Source organism: Leucoraja erinacea, chromosome 20, assembly GCF_028641065.1.
Source record: "Leucoraja erinacea ecotype New England chromosome 20, Leri_hhj_1, whole genome shotgun sequence".
In the NCBI taxonomy this organism is placed as follows: domain Eukaryota; kingdom Metazoa; phylum Chordata; class Chondrichthyes; order Rajiformes; family Rajidae; genus Leucoraja; species Leucoraja erinaceus.
This window is the reverse complement of record NC_073396.1, coordinates 1684275-1698125: the sequence shown is the minus strand read 5'-3', so window position 1 is coordinate 1698125 and position 13851 is coordinate 1684275. Positions and strand designations below refer to the sequence as shown.

The following is a 13851-nucleotide window of genomic DNA, read 5'->3' as shown; positions in this document are numbered from 1 at the left end:
CTCATTGTCTTCCGACAGAATGTGGCCAACACTGTAGTGAGGCAGCACGCATTGTCAGCCACGCATTGTCTATTATTCAGGCCTCTGCGCCCATTATAATGGCCGGCTTCACAAGCAACTCTGCTACAGGAAAGATGAACATTGTAGAAACAAATTAGGCTGGATTTATCGGCCCCATTCTTTGCTGTTGTTGGCACTTTAGAGATTACACACGGAAAAAGGATGAAATATTACCCCTACATGCGGAGGCTGTGATTAAACCACCATGTTAATTACAGCTTTGATGTCCAATGTTTCTTATGCCAAGTCTGATCGCTGCTCATGTGTTTCTCAATTCAATTTTGGTTTTGAAACCAATTCTTTGACTGAGTGTGGAGGCTGCTCTTCATATTAAAACCAGCAGCCCCACAACCAACGGGAAACATCAGGGACATAGAAACATAGACAATAGGTGCAGAAGTAGAGGCCATTCGGCCCTTCGAGCCTGCACCACCATTCAATATGATCATGGCTGATCATCCAACTCAGTATCCTGTACCTGCCTTCTCTCCATACCCCCTGATCCCTTTAGCCACAAGGGCCACATCTAACTCCCTCTTAAATATAGCCAATGAACTGTGTGGCCTCAACTACCTTCTGTGGCAGAGAATTCCACAGATTCACCACTCTCTGTGTGAAAAATAATTTTCTCATCTCGGTCCTAAAAGATTTTCCTCTAATCCTTAAACTGTGACCCCTTGTTCTGGACTTCCCCAACATTGGGAACAATCTTCCTGCATCTAGCCTGTCCAACCCCTTAAGAATTGTGTAAGTTTCTAAGTGGTGGGTGAATAAGACATCTTCCCATCGAGTCCACTCCGCCATTCGATCATGGCTGATCTATCTCTCCCTCTCAACCCCATTCTCCTGCCTTCTCCCCATAACCCCTGACACCCGTACTAATCACATATCTATCTATCGCTGCTGTAAAAATATCCATTGACAGCCGTCTGTGGCAATGAATTCCACCGATTCACCATCCTTGGACTAAAGACGTTCCTCTTCATTCCCTTTGTAAAGGTTCGTCCTGTTATTCTGCCCTCTGGTGCTAGACTATCCCACTAGTGGAAACATCCTCTCCACATTCAGGCTTGGCCTTCCGTTAGCGGTTCATATGCAAACCATCTCGTTATATGAAGAGACAGCATTAGCCAATGTTATCAATGATTTATGATACTTGATATTGTGGATATTCATAAAAAAAAGGGATCTGATCAGCTAAGAATTACAAAAAAAATAGTATACACATTCAGTCTTTAAGAAGGAACTGCAGATGCTGGAAAATCGAAGGGAGAGAAAAGTGCTGGAGAAACTCAGCGGGTGCAGCAGCATCTATGCAGCGAAGGAAATAGGCAACGTTAGGGCCGAATGGCCTACTCCTGCATCTATTTTCTATGTTTAATCTAGAAGACATTTGGACAGGTTAGTGGATGGGTAAGGTTCAGGGGCAAAATGGAACCAGATTGGATGGGGCATCTTGGTCGGCATGGAACAGATGGGCCAAAGGGCCTGTTTCTGTGCTGTTTGACTCTCTGGTTCAACTCCAGACCAGTACCTTGTCATGTGAAACTTCTTTCAGTTGGCACCGAGTGTCAGTTTAAAGATCCATTACTAAGATTTAAGTGCAAAGAATCGAAGACGGACAACACAGAATGCTGGAGTAGGCAGGCAGCATCTCTGGAGAGAAGGAATTCCTTCTGAGCTGGGGAACTCCCGCTGAGTTGCTGCAGCGTTTTGTGTCTATCTTTGGTTTAAACCAGCATCTGCAGTTGGTTCCTCCACAAAGAATCAAGGCAGGTCCTCTAGTATGGAACGGCACGGGAGATGTTAACTTGATTCCACAACTAGATGTGAATATCTCTGGTAGACAGAAATGCTGGAGAAACTCAGCGGGTCTCAGCAGCAGCATCTATGGAGCGAAGGAAATAGGCAACGTTTCGGGCCGAAACCCTTGGGTTTCGGCCCGAAACGTTGCCTATTTCCTATTGCCTATTTCCTTCGCTCCATAGATGCTGCTGCACCCGCTGAGTTTCTCCAGCACTTTTGTCCACCAAACACATTTAGTCGGCTTACGGATGCAATCACACAGCGTGGAAACAGGCCCTTCGGCCCCACCCATTCATGCTGACCAAGAAGCACATCCATACGGGTCCCACCTGCCCACGTTTGGCCCATATCCCTCTAAACCTTCCCTATGAAGGATCCTGACCTGAAACGTCACCTGTCCATGTTGTCCCGAGATGCTGCCTGGAGACACTCCCGCACTTTGTGTCTTTTTTTGTTGTAAACAAACACCTGCAGTTCCTTGTATCTGCCTGTCCAAGTGTCTTTTAACTGCTGTTATTGTACCTGCCTCAACTACCTCCTCTGGCAGCTCGTTCCAAATGCCCACCGCCAACCAATATAACTGAGATATAATGTAATGACGTGCGTTGATGTGTCGGGACCCAATGGGTCCTACTTGATCCAGTGAGTTATAAAAGCGTGAGGTTTTTATGAATATATATATGGTGATTTGTTTCCAACGAGTATCCTTAAGGAATTAGCTTTTCCTGCGTTGGTATTAATTGGGCCCTGCATTAATTACATTGAGGTGGCAAGATGAAAATTAAGTTGACATGGTGCCACACTCATTTACATTTCACAAATAACTGGAGCCACAGTTTGGCAGGGAAATAAAAGCTTTAGTTAATCCACCGCCCAGCCTGACAACGCCATAGAGATTACAGGCCATCTGAAATAAATATTTGCATTGAGCTTGCAAATTGATGTAAGGGCGTTATTTAAGAAATTATTTTGTTCTTTTCCATGGCATTAACGCTGAATTTCTGCCGGCATTCTGAAGGTAGAGGAGTCATGATTGTTTACACAGAGGGTGGTGGGTGCCTGGAACTCGCTGCCAGGGGTGGTGGTGGAAGCTGATAGCATAGTGGTGCTTAAGAGGCTTTTGGATGGGCACATGGATATGCAGGGAATGGAGGGATATGGATCACATGCAGGCAGGTACCAGTTGGCACCAACATTGTGAGCCGAAGGGCCTGTTTCAGTGCTGTACTGTTCCATGCTCTAATTCAGTGGTTCTCAACCTTGTTTGCCCCATGTACCCCTTTCACCATATGTCAGAATGTCATTCCCCCCTCTCCTTTCCAAGATTGTCTGCCTCAAAGGCAATAAAAAGATCAACATTCTAACAGTTTGAGTTTGCTAATCTGTGGTCCCAATACCCACCCCCTGAAAACCTGAAATCCCCCCCCTGAGGGGAATTCCCCCCTGGTTGAGAACCCCTGCTCTAATTACAAAAGAAATGCGAACAGCTTCCTCCCGGCTGTTTTGCAGACAGTCCTTCCATAAGTTAGATGGTAGTTGCGATCCTCCAACCAACCTCACTGCAGGTGTTGCACATTTTCTCTGAAAGCGTAACAGGAGTCAAGGGTGTTTAATTGTCATTTGTACCGAAAACGGGGACAACAAAATTCTAACTTGCGGCAGCACAACAGGCCTGTAAACACAATACCCACAGATAACATGCTAATCATAGATACATAGACAATAGGTTCTATTCCACGTCCTACATAATAATTTGATCGGCATCAATATGACATTGGACAGTCACTTGTCCAGTTCACTGTCACGTGTACCGAGGTACAGTGAAAAGCTTTTTTTGCATGCTAACCAGCCAGCGGAAAGACAATACATCATTACAATCGAGCCGTCCACAGTGTACAGATACATATAACCATATAACCATATAACAATTACAGCACGGAAACAGGCCATCTCGGCCCTACAAGTCCGTGCCGAACAAATTTTTTTTCCCCCTTAGTCCCACCTGCCTGCACTCATACCATAACCCTCCATTCCCTTCTCATCCATATGCCTATCCAATTTATTTTTAAATGATACCAATGAACCTGCCTCCACCACTTCCACTGGAAGCTCATTCCACACCGCTACCACTCTCTGAGTAAAGAAGTTCCCCCTCATATTACCCCTAAACTTCTGTCCCTTAATTCTGAAGTCATGTCCTCTTGTTTGAACATGATAAGGGAATAACGTTTAGTGCAAGGTAAAGCCAGCAAAGTCCGATCAAGGATAGTCCGAGGGTCACCAATGAGGTAGATAGTAGTTCAGGACTGCTCTCTGGTTGTGGTAGGATGGTTCAGTTGCCTGATAACAGCCGGGAAGAAACTGTCCCTGAATCTGTACCTGCAGTCGGGAGCAGTAAAAATTCGATAAGGAAAACCCTCGTTCGTTTAAACAGTTTAAGAATGAACTGCAGAGTAAAGTAAAGATTGCTGATTTCAGTTCATGCCGTGGATAGATCTACTTCTCCGAATAAAGATTTGAAAATTTCTCTTTTAAGGGGCCTTCTCTCCTATTTCTACTTCCCACTTTTTCTTTTTTTTATATACATACACACTTCACGTTTTTCTACTCCCTACCATCTATTTTTCCTCTTTTTCCCCCCCTTTCTATTGTTTTCTTTTTCTTGTCTTGCTTACTTCCTTCTCAAAACATAAAACTAGAGGTTGTACATAGAATGGATTACGGTATGACATAGTTGGCACCTAAAATTAGGTTCCACTGAACTGTTTTGTGCTGTATTAACTTCTAATAAAATAAACAAAAAAAAAGACACAAACAAAAAAAAGAATGAACTGCAGATGCTGGAAATATCGAAGGTAGACAAAAATGCTGGAGAAACTCAGCGGGTGAGGCAGCATCTTGGGAGCATAGGAATAGGTGGCATTTCGGGTCGAGACCCTTCTGGAAACTCAGCGAGTGAGGCAGCATAGAAACATAGAAACATAGACAATAGGTGCAGGAGTAGAGGCCATTCGGCCCTTCGAGCCTGCACCGCCATTCAATATGATCATGGCTGATCATCGAACTCAGTATCCCGTCCCTGCCTTCTCTCCATACCCCCTGATCCCTTTAGCCACAAGGGCCACATCTAACTCCCTCTTAAATATAGCCAATGAACTGGGGCCTCAACTACCTTCTGTGGCAGAGAATTCCACAGATTCACCACTCTCTGTGTGGAAAATGTTTTTCTCATCTCGGTCATAAAAGATTTCCCCCTTATCCTTAAGCTGTGACCCCTTGTCCTGGACTTCTCCAACATCAGGAACAATCTTCCTGCATCTAGCCTGTCCAACCCCTTAAGAATTTTGTAAGTTTCTATAAGATCCCCCCTCAATCTTCTAAATTCTAGCGAGTATAAACCAAGTCTATCCAGTCTTTCTTCATATGACAGTCCTGACATCCCAGGAATCAGTCTGGTGAACCTTCTCTGTACTCCCTCTATTGCAACAATGTCTTTTCTCAGATTAGGAGACCAAAACTGTACGCAATACTCCAGGTGTGGTCTCACCAAGACCCTGTACAACTGCAGTTGAACCTCCCTGCTCCTATACTCAAATCCTTTTGCTACGAATGCTAACATACCATTCACTTTCTATGCGAATGGTATTCGCAGCATCTATGGAGTGAAGGAATAGGTGACGTTTCGGGTCAAGACCCTTCTGGAAACTCAGCGGGTGAGGCAGCATCTATGGAGCGAAGGAATAGGTGACGTTTCGGGTCGAGACCCTTCTGGAAACTCAGCGGGTGAGGCAGCATCTATGGAGCGAAGGAATAGGGGACGTTTCGGGTCGAGACCCTTTCGGGTCGAGACCCTTCCGGGTCTCGACCCGAAACGTCACCTATTCCTTCGCTCCATAGACGCTGCCTCACCCGCTGAGTTTCTCCAGCATTTTTGTCTGCGTTCGTTTTAACTAGTCCTCCTTTAAACTTCTGGATAAGTCTTTGTGCTTCATAGCTCGAAAGCCAGGACTGTCACCCGGAGACTCAGCCTGATAGATATCGCTGGTCTTGTTCTCCCAGAGGCAATGTGTTTGTCATTCCTTTACAAGGGCTTTGCTTCATATTCTCACAGGATGAGCGGATTTCAAAAACACACACGTTTGAACATTTGTTTGTACAGTCTCGTGCGTGCATCAGCGCTGTGCCTGATTCTCACATGCTGCCCTCGCTGAAAAGAAATCCCATAACAATGGCCCTGTTACTGCTCAGCAAGTTATCCTGACCACAGGGGCCCACTCACTCCACCCCCGTACAAATATTTCCCCAGACAATAGCTTGGACACGCTAGAGGCAGGAAACATGTTCCCGATGTTGGGTGAGTCCAGAACCAGGGGCCACACACAGTTTAAGAATAAGGAGTAAGCCATTTAGAACGGAGACGAGGAAACACTTGTTCTCACAGAGAGTTGTGAGTCTGTGGAATTCTCTGCTTCAGAGGGCGGTGGAGGCAGGTTCTCTGGATGCTTTCAAAAGAGAGCTAGATAGGGCTCTTATGGGGAGAAGGTCAGGAGAATGGGGATTAGGAGGGAACGGGGTAGATAGATCACCATGATCAATTGAATGGCGGTGCATCAAAAGGCCGAATGGCCTACTTAACTATACTGTTTGATGAAATAGCAACAGGTGCAGGAGTAGCGCGATAATTCCCGATATTTTGGACCTTTAAATCTCCACTCAAATGTCCGCTGTTCACTTCCGCTGGATTGGCACCTTCAGCTCCCTCTTTAATTTACCTTAGTTTCTATCTTTTTTTTTACTGTAAATCTAGGTAGCTGTGCCTCACGGTCACCCCGACTGACTGCACAGTCGATTGCAGATCAAAACCCATGGCACTTTTCGGCTTTTTTGAAGGGTGGGAAGATTGCGATTAGTTTTCCCAGGGGTATGGGGAACAGGAGAATGGGATGAGGGAGAGATGATCACCATGATTAAATGGTCGGTCACGTGATGGGCGGAATGGCTACGCTCCTACCACATGACCTTTCCCTATGAAACTCACAGTCTATAGAAAATGTCACGGACACAAGGTGTGTAAATTAACAAACTCGATTATTTCCCACTGCCCCTTGTGGTTTAACTCCCAGCCTCCACAAATTTCAATCGTGTTGTAAACTAATGATATATAACACAAAAGTAATTTACAAATTTTACTTAAGGCAAACCACCACCTACATTAAAAAAAAAAAGCATTCATTCAGACCCCAGGGCTGGATTAATGAAAGTGAAGTTTGGATAGTCAAGTTGCATCTTTGCTGTGGGCATGTGGTGGTCTTAATGCAAATCCTGGAGAGAAATCACGAGCGGAAAATTATTACCGTATAAACCAGTTGTGTTCTGTTATGGCGGGTGGGGGGGGGTGGGGAGTAGAACCTCCCCCCCCCCCCCCCCCCCCCCCCCCCCCCCCCGCTGCGTTTTCCCAGCTGCCTCATTTTAATCTCTCTTAAAGCACTCAGACTTTTACACTTTCAATTTATGGCCCCTGCAGATTTCCGTATGTTCCGTCATTTATTCACTGTTGAGGTTTAACAATCACCCATCTATATTCAGCGGGCGGATCCAGGAGTGTCCCATCAGTCCCGGGAGTTTGTTGAGAAGTTGCATCACAATTAAAATCCCGTGTAATTGATCTAAATTTCTGGCAGCTGCTCAAATGTACGAAGAACTAAATGCTGCCCTTAAATCAATACAATATCCTCATCGGGTCTCAGGATGAGTATAGAAGCTGGGATGTAATGTTAAAATTGTACAAGGCGTTGGTGAGACCAAATCTGGAGTATGGTGTACAATTTTGGTCGCCCAATTATAGGAAGGATGTCAACAAAATAGAGAGAATACAGAGGAGATTTACTAGAATGTTGCCTGGGTTTCAACAACTAAGTTACAGAGAAAGGTTGAATAAGTTAGGTCTTTATTCTCTGGAGCGCAGAAGGTTAAGGGGGGACTTGATAGAGGTCTCTAAAATGATGAGAGGGATAGACCGAGTTGATGTGGACAAGCTTTTCCCTTTGAGAATAGGGAAGATTCAAACAAGAGGACATGACTTCAGAATTAAGGGACAGAAGTTTAGGGGTAATATGAGGGGGAACCTCTTTACTCAGAGAGTGGTAGCGGTGTGGAATGAGCTTCCAGTGGAAGTGGTGGAGGCAGGTTCGTTGGTATCATTTAAAAATAAATTGGATAGGCATATGGACGAGAAGGGAATGGAGGGTTATGGTATGAGTGCAGGCAGGTGGGACTAAGGGGAAAAAAAATTTGTTCGGCACGGACTTGTAGGGCCGAGATGGCCTGTTTCCGTGCTGTAATTGTTATATGGTTATATGGTCTGTCCCAGCTTCAGTCTGAAGGCAATTTTAGTTTGCATTGATGGTGGATGCAAAACATATAGAAACATAGGCAATAGGTGCAGGAGGAGGCCATTCGACCCTTCGAGCCAGCAATACCATTCAATGTGATCATGGCTGATTGTCCCGTACTTGCCTTCTCCCCATATCCCTTGATTCCACCAACTCTCTCTTAAATCCATCCAGTGACTTGGCCTCCACTGCCCTCTGTGGCAGGGAATTCCACAAATTCACAACTCTCTGGGTGAAAAAGTCTCAAATGGCCTCCCTTCTATTCTAAAACTGTGTGGCCCCTGGTTCTGGACTTGCCCGACAATTGGGAACATTTTTCCTGCATCTAGCTTGTCCAGTCCTTTGATAATTTTATATGTTTCTATAAGATATTCCCCTCATCCTTCTAAACTCCAATGAATACAAGCCTAGTCTTTTCGATCTTTCCTCATATGACAGTCCCGCCATCCCAGGGATCAATCTCGTGAACCTACGCTGCACTGCCTCAATCACAAGGATGTCCTTCCTCAAATTAGGAGACCAAAACCGTACACAATACTCCAGATGTGGCCTCACCAGAGCCCTGTACTGGGACATAAACTGCAGAAGAACCTCTCTACTACAATAATGAAATCCTCTTGTTATGAAGGCCAACATTCCATTAGCTTTCTCCACTGCCTGCTGTACCTGCACGCCAACTTTCAGTGACCGGTGTACAAGGACACCCAGGTCTCGCTGCACCTCCCCCTTACCTAACCTCACCCCATTGAGATAATAATCTGCCCCCTTGGTTTTGCCACCAAAGTGTTACAGGGTTTAAGGGCATCCAATGCAGGTGATCGAATGGATTAGATACGTAGAATGTTGAACAGTACAACAAGGGAACAGGCCATTCAGCCCACAATCCTTATAAGCTAGTACAGATATAATATTGTATAAGAATGTTTTTTTCTCACAAAGCTTCAGTGGTTTTTATACTAAAGTTCGAGGGGCAAAGTTTAAAGGAGATGTGTGGGGAAGGGGTGGTGGTGGAGGCTGATATGAAAGTGGCGTTTAACCAGTATTGAGTCATAGTGATGTACAGCATGGAAACAGGCCCTTCGGCCCAACCTAGCCATGGTGACCAAGATGCTCCATCTAAGCCAGTTCCACCTGCCCGCATTTGGCCCATATCCCTCTAAACATTTCCTATCCATCGACCTGTCCAAGTGTATTTTAGATGTTGTTATAGTCCCTGGCTCAACTACCTCCTCTGGCAGCTCGCTCCATACACTCACCACCCTCTGAGTGATGATGTTGCCCCTTGCGTTCCTATTAAATCTTCCCCCCCCCACCTTAAACCTATGAGCCCCGGTTCATGATTCCCCTGCCCTGGGTGAAAGTGTCTCCACATTCTCCTTATTTGTTCCCCTCATGCTTTACACACCTCTGTAAGATCAGGACAAGGGGTCACAGCTTAAGGATAAGGGGGAAATCCTTTAAAACCGAGATGAGAAGAACTTTTTTCACACAGAGAGTGGTGAATCTCTGGAACTCTCTGCCACAGAGGGTAGTTGAGGCCAGTTCATTGGTTATATTTAAGAGGGAGTTAGATGTGGCCCTTGTGGCTAAGGGGATCAGAGGATATGGAGAGAAGGCAGGTACGGGATACTGAGTTGAATGATCAACCATGGTCAGATTGAATGGCGGTGCAGGCTCCTGCACCTATTTTCTATGTTTCTATGTTTCTATCACCCCTCAGCCTCCTGTGCTCCATATCCTTCCTGTATGTAGGAGATCAGAACTGTGCTCAATATTTCTTGCCAAGCCTGAATGAAATGCACAGAATATGTTTATGGAATACATAATTTAACTGTAGTTCTGAGCTGTGCTCGGGTACAAATCATGCAGTCTATTAGTTTACTTTTGCATTCTTCTAATCTAAGTCGACAGATTCAGGTACCTCTGTGCAAGGATAGAAATTTGAGTTCAGCTTCATTCAAAACTGTTTTTCTGAAACGTACGGGAATAGATAATAGTTCAATTTACTGATTTGTAAAATGTAAGCTTCTTATTCCGATAATGACACATGTGCAATTTTTCCTTGCTTATTTCCCCTTTTAATATTTTGTTCTGAAATTGAGAAAAGTTACTGAAATCTCTAAACATCCACCCAGCTGTGACACAGCTAGAAACATATAGCATCCTTACGGGTCTGAAGAAGGGTCTCGACCCGAAACATCACCCATCCCTTCTCTCCAGAGATGCTGCCTGTCCCGCTGAGTTACTCCAGCATTTTGTCACTATTTTCGATTTAAACCAGCATCTGCAGTTCTTTGCTACACATAGCATTCTTGAAAGGTTGGACAGGCTTGATGCAGGAGAAATGTTCCCGATGTTGGGGGAGTCCAGAACCACCCCCCCCCCCCCCCCCCCCCCCCCACACCCCCCCCCCCCCCCCAACCCCCGTAAATCTAGCAGCTGCCTCAGAACTGGCTTAAGCACCCGCTGGTGTACAGGACCAGTTCTTGTAACAATCCAAGTTTTACAAAGATGTGGAAGAGTTTTTAAACCATCCTACCACAACTAGAGAGCGGTCCTGAACTACTATCTACCTGATTGGTGACCCTCGGACTATCCTTGATCGGACTTTGCTGACTTTACCTTGCACTAAACGTTATTCCCTTATCATGTATCTGTACACTGTGAACGGCTCGATTGTAACCATGCATTGTCTTTTCCGCTGATTGGTTAGCGCGCAACAAAAGCTTTTCACTGTACCTCGGTACACGTGACATTGAACTAAACTGAACTAAATGAATTTGATTCAAACTATGAAACAGCATTAACGCTGACAGCAAACTCCCACCAGTGTCCATGTGTGGTCCGCTGGTCCATGTACCTGGAATTTTGGCCTTTGCATTTGTAGGCTGCTGTAGCACGCCTACTGGAGCACGCCGGAAGACGCGGTCACGTGACTCAGGAGGGGCTGCTTGTTTTCGCGCGGTTTTGTGCCCCAGTTCAGCGCTGACCACCGATGTGGCCAGACGTGTCTAGAGAACCTGTGTACTGAAAACCGAACTTTTGAATAAAGATCCGTTTGATACATCAGTTGGCATTCTTGAGACCGGCAAACTGCAATATTTTGGCTGAATGAAGCAAACCTTCTCTGATGGTGATGAAAGGGTATAACTGCTCTGAGCTGCAGAGCGTAGAGAAATTTGGCGCTGGGCTGTACGTACACAGGAACGTGGTTGATCAGGGTTATACTTTCATCTTCCATGGCACTGTAATTCTGATTGCTGCAGCCTCTATCGTTGCATCTCCATCCTAACAGGATTAGCGCCAAGCTTTCATGTATATGAAAAAGGATCTTGCAGAGTCTTTAACTGAAAGGCGTAATGCCTAGGTACCAGACGAAGGGATGAAATCATTAGAGTATTGCCTTACAATGCAGCTGGCTACAAGATCAAAACTTTTCAATTTTAATGATAGCTATCTTAAAACTCACAGATTCCACTCATAAATTATTTCGTTTCCGCAGCTATAAAATTTGTCCTGATAACTAATTCACATGTAAAGCACAACGTGCTGGAGTAACTCAGCGGGTCAGGCAGCATCTGTGGAGAACATGGATAGGTGACGTTTCACAGAGTGCTGGAGTAACTCAGTGGGTCAGGCAGCATCTGTGGAGAACATGGATAGGTGACGTTTCACAGAGTGCTGGAGTAACTCAGTGGGTCAGGCAGCATCTGTGGAGAACATGGATAGGTGGCGTTTCACAGAGTACTGGAGTAACTCAGCGGGTCAGGCAGCATCTATGGAGAACATGGATAGGTGACGTTTCACAGAGTGCTGGAGTAACTCAGCGGGTCAGGCAGCATCTGTGGAGAACATGGATAGGTGACATTTCACAGAGTGCTGGAGTAACTCAGAGGGTCAGGCAGCATCTGTGGAGAACATGGATAGGTGACATTTCACAGAGTGCTGGAGTAACTCAGCGGGTGCAGCAGCATCTATCGAGCTAAGGAAATAGGCAACGTTTCGGGCCGAAACCCTCTGGGTTTCGGCTCGAAACGTTGCCTATTTCCAGAAGGTTCGTCCCGAAATGTTGCCTATTTCCTTAGCTCCATAGATGCTGCTGCACCATAACTCAGCGGGTCAGGCAGCATCTGTGGGGAACATGGATAGGTGACGTTTCACAGAGTGCTGGAGTAACTCAGTGGGTCAGGCAGCATCTGTGGAGAACATGGATAGGTGACGTTTCACAGAGTGCTGGAGTAACTCCTCCCGCACTCCAAAGACGTGCAGGTTTGTAGGTTAATTGGCTTGGTATATGTGTAAATTGTCCCTGGTGTGTGTAGGATAGTGTTAGTGTGTGGAGATCGCTGGTCGGCACGGACTCGATGGGCCGAAGGACCTGTTGCCCGCTGTATCTCTAAAACTACACTAAAATCAGACTTCTGGTGCATCCTCTGGGGCTGTTACAAGTCGCTGCAATAATTGGTGGATGTACAGCAGAGGTTGGCATAATTGGCACGTTCACCCAACAGTAACGATGAGCTGTTATCCTGGCTGTTCTGTGTACAGCTGGTTATGGCTCTTTACAGCGCTAATGATCGCATACCACCTGCAGAAAGTTGGCAATCCCAAAACTGTTTCTGTTCCCCCACAGTTTAATAGCTTTGCAGAAATGAAGCTTTGAATTTAATCTGATTCCATTAGCCCTTGCAGCTAAGTGATATTGCCTTGCATAGACCAAGCGCAGGCTTGGCGATTGCTTTGCCCAACACCTCCGCTCGGTCCGCAGTAACCAACCTGATCTCCTGGTGGCTCAGCACTTCGACTCCCCCTCCCATACCAAATTAGACCTTTCTGTCCTGGGACTTCCTCCATGGCCAGAGTGAGTCCCACCGCAAGTTGGAGGAGCAGCACCTCATATCTCGCTAGGGTAGTTTGCACCCCAGCGGTATGAATATTGACTTCACCAATTTCAGGTAGTCCCTGCTTCCTCCCTCCTTCCCCTCCCCTTCCCAGCTCTCCCACAGCCCACTGTCTCCGCCTCTTCCTTCCACATCGGTCTGAAGAAGGTGAGGCAGCATCTATGGAGCGAAGGAATAGGTGACGTTTCGGGAAACTCAGCGGGTGAGGCAGCATCTATGAAGCGAAGGAATAGGCGAAGTTTCGGGTCGAGACCCTTCCGGGTCTCGACCCAAAACGTCACCTATTCCTTCGCTCCATAGATGCTGCCTCGCCCGCTGAATTTCTCCAGCATTTTTGTCCAGCTTATATCACCCGTTTCTGGGCATTAGTGTCTCAGATCCAGCTTTCTCCGTATGAATTGCATTTTTAACTTGTGCTTAAGACAGGTCTGTGGAGCATTAAATTCACCAGTAAGCAGGGCCACATACGTACCACACCGATCTGTACCATGTCTGAATGTCTTGACATGAGTTCAAATGATTTGCAACAGCTTCACCAGGTTAATTCCCGGGATGGCGGGACGTGTCATACGCTGAGAGAATGGAGCGGCTGGGCTTGTACACTCTGGAGTTTACAAGGATGAGAGGGAGATCTTATTGAAACAGATTATTAAGGGTTTGGACACGCTAGAGGCAGGAAACATGTTCCCGAT

The 13851-nt window shown here is 46.0% G+C and overlaps 1 protein-coding gene across 9 annotated transcripts in view; it reads left to right on the top strand.

The window, feature by feature from the left end:
* The window catches only part of rbfox1 (RNA binding fox-1 homolog 1), an 899382-nt gene that overhangs the window by 843735 nt on the left and 41796 nt on the right, over positions 1-13851 (top strand). The window lies entirely within an intron of this gene.